Source organism: Apteryx rowi, unplaced genomic scaffold, assembly GCF_003343035.1.
Source record: "Apteryx rowi isolate R43461 unplaced genomic scaffold, aptRow1 scaffold_22, whole genome shotgun sequence".
Taxonomy (NCBI): domain Eukaryota; kingdom Metazoa; phylum Chordata; class Aves; order Apterygiformes; family Apterygidae; genus Apteryx; species Apteryx rowi.
Window position 1 is genome coordinate 3835763 of NW_020448530.1, and position 12499 is coordinate 3848261.

General features: G+C 36.2%; 1 protein-coding gene across 1 annotated transcript in view; it reads right to left on the bottom strand.

The window, feature by feature from the left end:
* POLN (DNA polymerase nu) overlaps nt 1-12499 on the bottom strand; it is a 94265-nt gene that overhangs the window by 21985 nt on the left and 59781 nt on the right. The window lies entirely within an intron of this gene.

Below are 12499 nucleotides of genomic sequence, written 5' to 3' on the forward strand. Positions count from 1 at the left end.
AGAAACAGGTATGTTTCACAAATGATGTTTATTGAGTGGAATGAAAATCTCAATCTAGAATTAGTGCTTTAGTCCTGATGTTAAATAATGACACTTCTTCAAAACAATAATTTAATCTGTTATCCTTATAGTCATTTAGGTAAAATTAATGAACAGTGATGAACATCACCACTAAAGATATACCAAGCCAAATACTTGTAGGCCAAAAATCAAGACATAAACTGAGGATATGATTACAGGTGATTTCACAATGTTTTCAAGTATAAACAGCCTGATCCCAAATTGAGTGTATTAGGAGGACAGAAAAGGGAAACGGAATTGCAATAGACAGGCAACATAAGGTTTGTTTTCTGATATTCCTGCCACAGCAAACTGTTCTCCAACACAACAGGGAGGAGCAGAATTCATTTTGCCCCCTCCAGACTGCAGCAATTGTGAAGTATTGCATGCTTCTGCATGCTGCTGGGCTCCAAAAATATCCTATTTCACAGAATCTAAAGAATAATAAAAAAGAATTTTTTTTTTTTGCAAAGTTAGTTTGTTTGCAAATAAGAATTAAAATATAGAATTTTGTATAAAGTAGGGGATCAGCAGATAGAAACAGAGGAAGAATGTAATCCATGCTCATGGAATGACTACGAAGGCAGTATGGTGTGGCTGTGAAAAAGACAAATGCAATTTCAGGATGTATCAAGTAAGTTATTTCCCATAATGACAGGGAAATATTAGTACTGCTGTACAATATGGTGACGTTTTATCTGGGATGCTTAATACAGTTTGGTTACGACATTCAAGAAACATGAATTTGAAACAGATATGGCAGTAGGCTACCAGAATATTAAGTAGAAAAAAAAAGAAATGGGAGAGGAGCTACGATGTCAATACTAAGAAACTAAACCTGCCCCAAAACATTCTGTAGCACTGAGACTAACCAGAAAACAATGCCTCACATCCATACTTTAAAAGTCTCTTACCACCCAAACATGGTGCTGCATCCAAACAGCCTGGTGGAAATCATCCCTGGCCCATGCTAACTCAGGAACCGTGCCCAGGAACCGTTTGGGGAAGTGTTAGGATGCCAGAGCCAGAACCATGACTGGGACCATTCTAACAATCTACCAATACAGATATTGAATTCCAGTTATCAGGATCATTCCCTGGCACTAAGTTTACTAGAATAAAGGTAGCCTCTCAAGTCACGATGTCTTTGCTTCATTCATCATTCTGCTAGCCCATTTTCATGGCTGTTCCAAAATTAACTCATGTTCCTTGACCACAATACAAATATACCTGAGACTGTGTTGCGGTGCAGAGATTTCAGAACTAGCTTCAGAACAAGTTAGCTTTGATAACTGAAGCAGTTTAGTGAAACAGCCAGTCAGTGCCAAAGAGGCTCATTTTCCTTGTCAAGAAATACAGATCAACTTACATGGAATTCCATGTTGTCTAACTAGCTGCTCCTAATACTAGTTCATTAAGCTATTTTGATTACAAATATCCTAAAAAACCTTGTCTTGTTTCCTCAAAGAATGAAGGTTGAGAACACAACTGATTGCTTTCCTGAAGTATTTATACAAAGCAAACACCAGGGGGGAGGCGAGCTAATAAAGCTAATGGGCAATGTTGGCAAGAACATTTTGGGTATGTAAGCTGTATGAATAAATATAAGCTAGAAAGTAAAAGGAGATTTCCAGGAATGGGGAATTGGAAAGTTTTCCAATAGAATTAACTGGGCTAAAAAAAGCAGCTAGTTTTAAGCTGAGGCCCCACTGATCTATGAAAGGGAGTTTATAATGTTGTCACCTGCAATGATTTTATTTCAAAAAAGGTCCTTCTAGTCTCATGCTCCTGCATAAGACCAGGCCTATTATTATCAAGCACAAAGCACTAACCTCAGAGTGTGAGACTGTGCCTTCCTTTTCCTAGAGTTTCTCTTCTGAATGCTTCTCCATTTCACAGTAACTGTCACCTTGTCAGCATCTTTTGCTACCATAATAGACTCTATTTATTCTCACAGAAATTCAAATTTCTGTTATAGTACATCATAGCTTTTGCAAATTTCTCTAGAATAACCCTAAGAAATGACTCCAGAAGGATGCTGCTTTATCTTTTGAAGTGTCTCAGTTTGCAGTGCTACAACTGCAGGATCTGCAAATGGTACGGCCTCACTCACAATTATTTTACCAGATGAGATATTATTAAACACCAGATCTATAATGAATAGTATCTCCATAATTAGATCTACTGCCATAGCATTCTTGCCCTCAAATGTGATTTGATTTGGAAGAACATGCCTTCCCATTCAAATTGAATCTGTGTCTGTCTCTGAACAAACCCTTGGTCCCTCTCTTTTTGTCAGTAACACTCTGAATAGAAAAGAAAGATACAAGATACAAAATTAAAGATATTTTGGATCATTAATCAGAATAGAAATGAAACAATGACACAACAGATAAGTAGTAATAATTTTCCAGCTAAAAATACTATAGCAATTGTTTCTTCAGAATCAATTTCAATAAAAGAAAAATGAGCAGAAGTTGTGAAACTAATTAAAAAATGATCACATTATTACAAAACCAGGTAATCCAATGCTAATGACAGAAATGTTATGTTACCTCTTGGTGAAGCCTCTAGCAGGTAGGACTGAATTTAGGACCTCCAGAAATTTACAGCAAATCAATACTGGCTAATTTAAATAGCCAAACTTTAGAGCAGAAAGACCACAACACAATCATGTATTTCTAAATGTAGACTATCTACTAATGGGGATATTCAGTTACACTTGCTTAACGTGACTGCCCTATAACACATAAGAATGCTTTTCTTCTCTCTCTTCAAAAGCAGGATTCTATAAGTTACCCCAAGTATTTCCAGGTGAACAGCAGATATGCTGGTAACTTGTCTCACCACTGTAAAACACAGTTTCACAGTCCTATATCTACTTAATGTGACTATATATTCTAATTTCTGATTAGAAGTATATGACATAGTCTAGACTACCTAAAAAATCTTTAGACAAAGATGGAGCCCCTAGATGGTATGTCTCAATACTTAGGCAAGGAACAAAACAGAGATGGACCTAACCGGTGGAGAGGGAGCTGTGTGACCTTGTGGTTGCAACTTGCAACCATTTGTCTGCTAATAGGGACAGACTAAAGCTCTTCCTGTCTCCTTGGTAGAAGTCCACCTGGATAACAGGATCATTTCGTTATTCCTTAATCATCTAATAAACACCCAAATGACATCTTCTGATTAATGTAGACTTTTTCAAAAGCTTGCCAATAATATTTTCGTAAAACTAATATATAAGAACAAATAATCATATCTGTTTAAAGAGCACTTAGATACAAATGTGATTTTTGCCACTGTAAAATGCGTGTATTTCAGTCTTGATTTACTGGCCATTGTTGTTGCCATTTAACATTAGCCTTGAATTTAAGTCTTTGAGCTTGTATTAATCTTTTCAGCTCTTTCATACCAAGCCTGACGTTTGTGGTTGAAAGTAACACTAACTCAAGGGAGTAGGCAGCTTAACTGAATTCAATGTTTGCTACACTATATATTTATAAAAAAGTAGCCTAAAAACAGGGTTTGCTAAAGATGAATCTTTAATCTACTTGATATAAAGATGCATAAAATAGGTATGGGGAAGTTTATATATATTTAGTTAGCTTACCACCAAGCATTTTGTATATTTGACCTTATCTTTCTCAAACAGACCCAATACACTATCTTACCATGTAATTCAACCCATGATGACCTATTTTGATTTAATTCAGGAATCTCCAAAATACCTCTGCTTACTTCCTGTGTTCTTCACAACTGAGCAACGTATCAACAGATAGAGCTAGTGTCAGGAAACATCCGGAGTTGCCAAGTGGCTGGAAGAAGAGTCCCTATATCACCATAGCTCCTGCAGAACCAAGTGCAAATGTACGACATCTTGGCTCACCTTGCCATTATTAGAAATAGTCAGTTCATTGAGCTCCCTATTGTTTGGCAGGTTGTAATGAAATAAAATTTCCCCACTTCATGAAAGAAGATGGCTTGCAAAGAATAAAAAAACCTTTTTCTGTGCTGTCATCTTTTTATTCGAATCTGTTTGACCCCCCCCCTTTTTTTTTAAAAAAAAAAAGACATTTGTCATTCCTGTATGGTAATCCCAAGCAGTTCTGTGCTTGGTTCCTCTCTAGGCTTTTTCTTAAGTCATTTCTGAAATTAGCATGTCTCTCTCTTACCAAAGACATTCACAATAGATATTACTATCATCCCAGCCACATATCAGCTGAGAAAAAACAGAGCTTTATATTCAGTACGTTTTGTTAACAGTTCCCAAGACTATTGGATAACAAGTGTTCGAGCTCCTCTGATTTTGGCAAGAGTTAGATATCATGCAAGTGAAAGACACTTTGATGTCTTAAGGTGTCAGCCAACCAAGCCCATGCTATAAAAATGGAAAGAAATGTTTTTCAAAATTAGTGGTAAAGAATTTTATAAATCCCTTGGAATTCCATAATAGATACGCACTTTCTTATTTGAGATACTAGCTGCTATTGCTAAAATGAAATAATGCCCTTTCTTTTTGCATCCATTTTTTGAACTCTCTGAAAGCCATGAAGATTCAGGTGAGCAATTATTATGTCCAGCACTTGATACAGAACATAAAGCCAGTACCTGGAAGAAAGGTCATACATTCATGCCGTTTTCCATCATCAGATAAAAGAAAGCACTAACAGCATGAATAGGAGGAAGTGGATGAGAGATGCAAGAGCAGGAAATTTTTTGTGGTTTGGATTTTACAAAATTCAAATCTCAAAGTAAAATAGTAGCAATTGGACCACTGTTAAATCTTCCAGCCTTCTTTCAAACTTAGCCTTGAGCACAAACATTACACACAACTGACTGCTGCAAATCCTTCTTTTATTGGTATAATCAAAGAAACTATCATTCTTAAAGAATATCTACCAATTACCTTGTTAGGATAACTCACCATTAGCTGTTCATGTGTACAGGTTAAATTATAGTTTAGAGGTAAAAAAATAATAGTTTAAAAAGAATGTCTGTTTTAATACTGGAATGGTAGCAGTTATCAGATTATTCAGGTGTTTCTCTTAAGTATATATTATATATTGAACTGTACTAGAAATATTCTTCTGCTTCACAGTAGTGAATATTTCACAAGCATTTTTAATAGAGTCTATTAAAATTTTTGTACCCTCTTATTTTTCAGCTGCAGAATATAAGGAAAAACTCATTGCATATGGGCAAACTTTTGATTTGTTCCCTGATCCATATACCAGAATTTCTGAACTGAGAAGAGTTACAGAGTACAGCTGCTAAAATACTATAAGTCACAACTGTCCAACAATCTTATCTGTAAAGGGATGTTTTCTGAGGCATAGATCAAAATGGATTTCATTACACTGGATCTGCACTGGCTCAACAGACAACTTGTGACACAGGATATATTACAGAAGATGTCTAGGTCACTTATCACTGCATGGAAAAGTTTGTGCACAGGGACAATTATCTTTCTGCTCCTACAGAAATGAAAATATACATTTTATAGTAGTAATAGATTTATGCTTGCAATTAGATCATGCAGTAAACAATTTATTGAGGGGCCTTACAAATTGCTCCCCTTTTCAGACAGTATGTATAGCTTAGAGAAAAGGTGTGAATACCTTGAAAGGCATCATTTAATAACGTTCCTAGTTTAACTTTACATTGATTTAATCTCAAAGATATTGTAGTCAAGATAATTTTCCTCGTTTCATCTATTAATATTGTTCCTAGAGACTCTACAAACCAGCTGGATATTCCCATACTTAAATTTCTGGATATGGAAGTACTGAAGTTCCATTTCAATCCACTTGTAACTAACCTAATTAGAGGGTCTTTTTCTCTGAAACTCTTGGTTTATGAGGAAACAGAGTCTAGGTGTTTTAACATCTTAACTCATAGTTACAATCTAGACAGGGCAAAACATTTTCATAAATCTGCTAGGATATTTGTAACATAAACGCACCTAAGTAGAAACTAAGAAAATTAAAGGCTTCAAACATATCTGTAATACCTTCTTGATGCCTGCACATAGTGGAATCATTCACTAGTTTCAAAGCATGACCCAGGAATGATTTCATACAGACTAAAACGTAAAGCACATACCTGAAGCTCAATTCACCCACTCAGTTTTAATGACTTGGCCATTGGGATGACATTCACCTCAGAGCAGCAACCGTGCACTCATTTTTTGGCCAGTTCTCCTCTCTCCAGGGTCTCTCACAAATCCATCTCTGTAATTCCATATTAAACGCTTAGGCAATTCCATAATGTCTAATTCCTAGACCAAATCCAAAAAATGGATGTGGATGCCTATATCCAAAATTGTGAACCAACCCCTTTCACGCTGCTCAGTGGCCCCCTAATTGTGGATGAGCTTGAACTCTCTGGGTACCTGCACTTTTTGCCTGAAAGTTCAATAGGCTCCTGAAATTCTGCATTGTGCAAATGCTCATGATAGACCTACTCTGAGCATTTCTCTCCTACCTGAACACCACTGGCATTCCTGAAAGACCTAGTCTAGGACGTGTGATCTGATTCACACTGATAACAGCTGGCCCTGCTCAAAATGCAATTGCTGTAAGGTTTGGGTTTGTTGGCTTTTTCTTGATATAGGGTGAAGAGGGTACTGCCTTGGAATACCTGTCCACATATGAGGGACAACAACTGAATTCTCTCTTAGCTTGATGGGATTGACATCGACACCTCCACCTCCCAGCAGCATGCAATGGTTTTATTGCCAGGCCACAGGCTAGGTTTGATGTTCTCCAAGATCATGTTGGGCACTTGTGGACTGCTGTTCCACAAGAAATGCATAATTTATGAGTCCAGAAGGAAAGCAAACATGAAAGAACTCACTACTCTATTTAGGGTGCTAAGCTGGGAGTGGTAAATCTTTGGCTCTTGTCCCTGTAGCTACTACTAATATTAAACAGCATTAAACAGTCACTGGGTAAAAAACAGAAATAAACCCCAAAATGGGACTGAAATACAGAAAACCCTTTCCAAACTGAATGCTCTAAGCAGTATGCAATAGAATCATAGTGAATCATTGGGTCATAAAAACATGGAGCTATCTTCAGCTATCTTCAGGTATGGGCTTTGGATAATAACTGTCTGGCTGTCCTTGGCATCCTGTTTCAGCTTTCTAAGGAGTTCAAAAACAAACTTCTGTGATAAGAATTTCCCATTAGCTTCTCTTAGATAGTTTTGCGGTCAGCATATCTTTTTTTTCCCACCCTTTGAGATGCACTCTTTAGCACTGGGTAGGGAGCTTGGGCACCCAACTCTGGGTTTTGTATTCTGTTTCAGGCTCAGGACCCTGAAACATAGGAAGTACATCTAATTTGCAGATATCAAAGATGATGTCTGCACTGCACACTGGAACACGGTTAAGGCTTATAATGACTAAGCTAGTTCCAGAACCTTAAATAGCGTAGTTGCATTTGTCTATTGCTGTACTTCCAGCTCATCACCATCAGGAACCATGATGGTATATGTGGTACTATGCTGTGCTGGCTGCAGCTAAATTAATCACTACTGGAGATCTCCAGTTCTCTAAGACAAACTCTAAAGAAGCAGGGGAAAGGATTTAGCCACACATTTAAAGAATAGCAATAACCAGACAAGAATTTGCTTGAGTAATAGGAACTCTGAAACAGTACTATCCCAATTTAAGAAAGCACTCAGGCAACAAAGTATGGATCATTCGGGTATGACAAACCCCACATATTTATTATGTGCTTAAGTGTTTAGCTAAATTAAGATTTCTTTCCTGGATTTTGACCAAATGTGACCAACACCAAAATATATTACAACAGAGGAACATCAACCTACTGAGATGAGTGAAAAAGAACAATTTGAAAGAGAGACTAGTAATCACTGTATCTCTAATTAAAAAAAAATTGTAAAGACTGCCTAAAAGACTGTAAACTTGTTTTTCAACTTCTATCTTTGAAAGTGATTTTAAGATATTTATTGATTTATTTAGTTATAGACTTTTACTGTATTCAAATCTTAGCATTTTACTGTCTTAAAAGCTTAAGCCATGCTTTCTTTTCCCTCTCATCAACAGTATTTTAAACAAAAATTATTTAATATTCATTTATTGTGGGAAAAGCTAGATTAAAGAAGTGAGAGCTATTTTATTCTGAGATTTGTTGTCATTTGGATCTCTTACAGCAGCTGGATCTCTTGGCTGGTCAGACAGCTGTCAAGACAGCTCTCATCATCTTCAGCACTTTGGTGACAGTTCTGCTCTTCCAAAGAAATGCAACTGCCATAGGACATCATGACAACATAACACAAGGTGATCTTGCAGGTAGCTGGGATCAGTTATGTAATGAGTTTTCAAAAGCAGAAGCAAGCCTTTAAACTTTAATGTGTGCTCAGCACAAAACAGATCAGTGTAATGGCTTCTTGGTGTTCTAGTAACAGGAACCTCATCTGAGGCTTATTCTTAATAGGCCTTACCACAGCACTCACAATAAGATAATGTAGATAATAGCATATGATATTCCTTACAGACAGGATAGGATAAGGGTAGAAATAGTAATGATCACATATGAGTGAACAGTAAAGTCCATTTATATAACTTTGTTTTAGCTGGGGTAACTATAAGTTCGATGACTAGGAAATATATCCAAGATTCAAGACAGAGATGAGACTTATTGTAAAATGGCCAATAAACAACATTTTTATTTTATTTAGATTAAGCTGTTGTATCATATCTGATTATCTTAAACAGATTAAGATATTTTTGTGTTAGTGATTAAGATAATAAAAGAAGGATCAGGCAATGAGATGGCATTCCTCTGACCTTATTCTGTGTTCATGTGAAGGTTCCCATTTACAGATGCTCTGAAACCTCCTTGAAATTTGGTCTCTGAGCTTAGATAAAATAAGTAAAATTTCTAAACCAATAGGTTAATTACCTATTAGTGTTCTCGAAACTAATCTTTGAGTATCATTTCTTCTTACATTTATATTTGTTTTCATTTTTTATCCACATACAAGAACAAATACCCCGAGGAAATTTTCTTTTTGAAAATTGAAATTTGTGGTAACTTTTGTTCGCCAAAATCAAAATCATTTACATATATGCCCACCAGCAAGCCTCTTCTCTATTTCACTTTCTGCCTGCAGATAGGCTATGAAGCAGGCTGTCAGGGGGCAGGAATTCTAGAGAGGAAAGGCAGGAACTCCAATAGCCTTAATTTTATATCACAACAACTTGGCTCTCCTAACTTCAACATTATTTTAGTCAGATTTCTTCTGGGCAAAAAGTGCATCTTCCTCTTCCCATATGCAGATCAAACTCACTAAGTTTGTAATTAAGTCTTAAATTTCTAGCATGAAATTTACTTGTTTCATAGTTACAAGTATCTTAAAGGCAACTATAAAATAATTTATTTAGGCTTTAAATTATTGTGAGTTTAAAACACATTAAATAATAAAATAAGATGTAGCACTTATATTTTAATATTTCAGAGATCTACCTTGTAGTAACCGGAATTCTTCAAGATACTTTTGTCCTACAAGTCATATTGTACTTGTGTGGGCTCCATGACCGCAGGTCTGGATCTTCTGGAGACCAACAAATATAGTCTTGTCTAATATTCAGAGGGCATTCTGAGGGAAGGGTGAAACAAACTCAGCTCCTACTTATTTTTTTGAGAAAATGAGAAACCACCCTATCAGGAAAAGACACTAGGTCACAAGATCCATGCAGAAAAAGCACTTGAAAGACAAAAACACGAGACTGGAAATTTGTGTAAGTGCCTGGTAACCACCAACCACCCAAAGACCTTTATCTGAATACCAATTTCAAGACAGTCCTGTCAAACAGAACATACAATTCCTAAAAACTATTTGAGGGCATCTACAGCAAACAGTTGAGCATAACGCAGGGAAGCCCAAGCTGGTGCAGGCTGCATTACTTCTGAAATTAGCTGTCTCTGAAAGCTAGCTATAGGAGGTACAACACCAAAGCTCAACCGACTGGTCTGGCAGAGAGGATTGCTTATCAGCTAGGTCTATTAGGTTGGGTAATGGTGTTGCACATGACACTGAGTTTTAACATCTGAGTCATTCTGTTGTGACGTGTAAATACACAGTTTGGGCTTATGCATACTTGTGCATCTACACTGAACTCCACTGACCAGGGACGATGCCATAAGAATAATGTTTAATAGAAACACAGACCCAACAGATTTTCAAGAGAGACATATTTCTAAGGTGCTAGAGACAGACTGAGTCCTGGCACAGCATGCCCAACCAAATTTACAATTAGCAGCATTGTGCAATTTTTTCAAACAGAATAAAAGATTTGGCATATCAGTTGTGCTTTACAAGCTGTGCAAAGTTTAAAGCCCCAGAACTAAGACCCAATGAAAATCAGGAGATGAAGACAAGATAAAAGGTTTGTTGTTTGTTTTGTTCTTTCTTCCCCTGTTTTTAATACCTATGGGGGAATAAAATCAACTAAGATAAAGTCAAAGAACTAACTGTTTGTATTAAAGATACTGCATATCAATAGGAGGATGCTATAACACTGTAAACTCCCATCACCATGAAAGATGGTTGGGGCAGTTCAGGTCTGAGGTGGAAGCCTGTGGGACAGTTGTGCTGCTTCCAACAGATACAATTAGCCAAAGAATTCCAATTTATGCACAAGGGGTAGAAATGTATGCAAAGTAAAAGACAAATGAATTTATATTACTATTCCAACATTAGAGAAGAGGAAACTAAAGCCAAAAAAGACCAAGTGATTCCAAAAATCAAGGAAATTCAGAGGCAGAGCAAGGACTGGAAGACAGCCCCAGCCGTGACACAGATTCTATTCTAATAGCTCAGTCTGATCATTCTACTTACCTACCTTGGCTTAGGGTTCAGAGTTAAGTATTATTTTACAGCTTAAAATCTTGTGTATGTAATTTCAACTAATCCAGCTTATTTCATGAAAACTACACAAGACTTTTTTTCTAAACACATGTAGATGTCATTATTTAGTATTCTTTTTTAAAGCAATGTATAATTGTACAGTGACTACATTAAACAATCAAACCCTGTATCTTCAGACTTTTGCTATGTTCTGATAATTGGATAGTTACGTTATCTCACAGATATTTTTGTTTTCACACTGTTTGTATTGGCTACTCTCAAAAAAAAAAAAATACACAGCCTTTTCCATGAACTACTTTTAGATGAGATGAATCCCACCCCTCATGTTTTTGTAATTAATAGTGTCATATAATACATACAATAGAAAGTTACTTCCGAGCATTAGTTTTCCTGAAGCTTAAAAGAAGAGTCAGCAATTCTTTGCAGAATCATTATGTAATGATTTTGTAGACACATCATGACACTTCTGTCTGATAAAAATATTTGCCTGTAATATTTCATTAAATTTAAAGTTACTGTGTAGCAACTATAAGAGGTTGGCGGCTGCCAAGAGCTGTGAGTTTGCTGAATAGAATAATATTTCTGGAGCCTTGCCCAGAGCTGAGACAAAATTTGACTCATATTCATGCATACATTTGCAATATACCTCCAAACTAAAATAAGGATTTAACTCCATCACGAGATTCTAGTGATATCATGTCAGAACTATGGATTGATTATAATATCAATAGAAGCTTCTAAGTGACTCAAAAGAGCTATGGTGATCTTTCCATAGCTATATTCTTTGGGATGTTTGCGACCTTGAGTTCTGTCCTCTCAGACTGCACGTCCCTCAAGCACTGATTCAGTTGCTGGTAGGAGGATAATTATAATTTCAGCTACATTTTGTTTCTTTTTCTACTTCAGAGTATATTAGCAAATACTGCAGTGATAGGAACTACTATGTTTGGGAAGGTTACGTCTGCAAAAATTTAAAAACTGTAGAAATTGAACTGAGCTAGATCAGGACTAACTAATGAATTCATCACATCTATTTTTGCTTTCTTTTTTAACCTAACAATCTCCCAACAAAAAACACAGACAAAAGACTTAAAAAAGAGAGTGAGAAAAACAATAAAAGCATATGGAAATCACATGAAATGTACATGATATGACTGTTCAATCTGCTTATACGTTACAGCATTTAATTTGATCTTTGTCTGACTTGTCTGTTCAAAATGGAAACTTCTGGAGACCTGCCCTGCCTCTTATTGAATGTTTCTGCACTTTCTAGCACAATGGGAATCCCAGTCTCAGCTGAGATTTTTAGGTATCACAATGGTACAAGAAGTAATAAGAAATACCTTCAAACAGCTATGCAAATAATTTTTTTTTTTTTATAGTTGATCTTTTGATTTGCACTCATGAACTTCGTAAACAATAATAATCAATTAATGATTAATTAACAATAATTAACAAATGAGCAGTATCTCCACACTGTGGCTGTAAGCTTTCAAGAAGAGTGTACGTAGGCAGATCACCCTTATATTAGAGT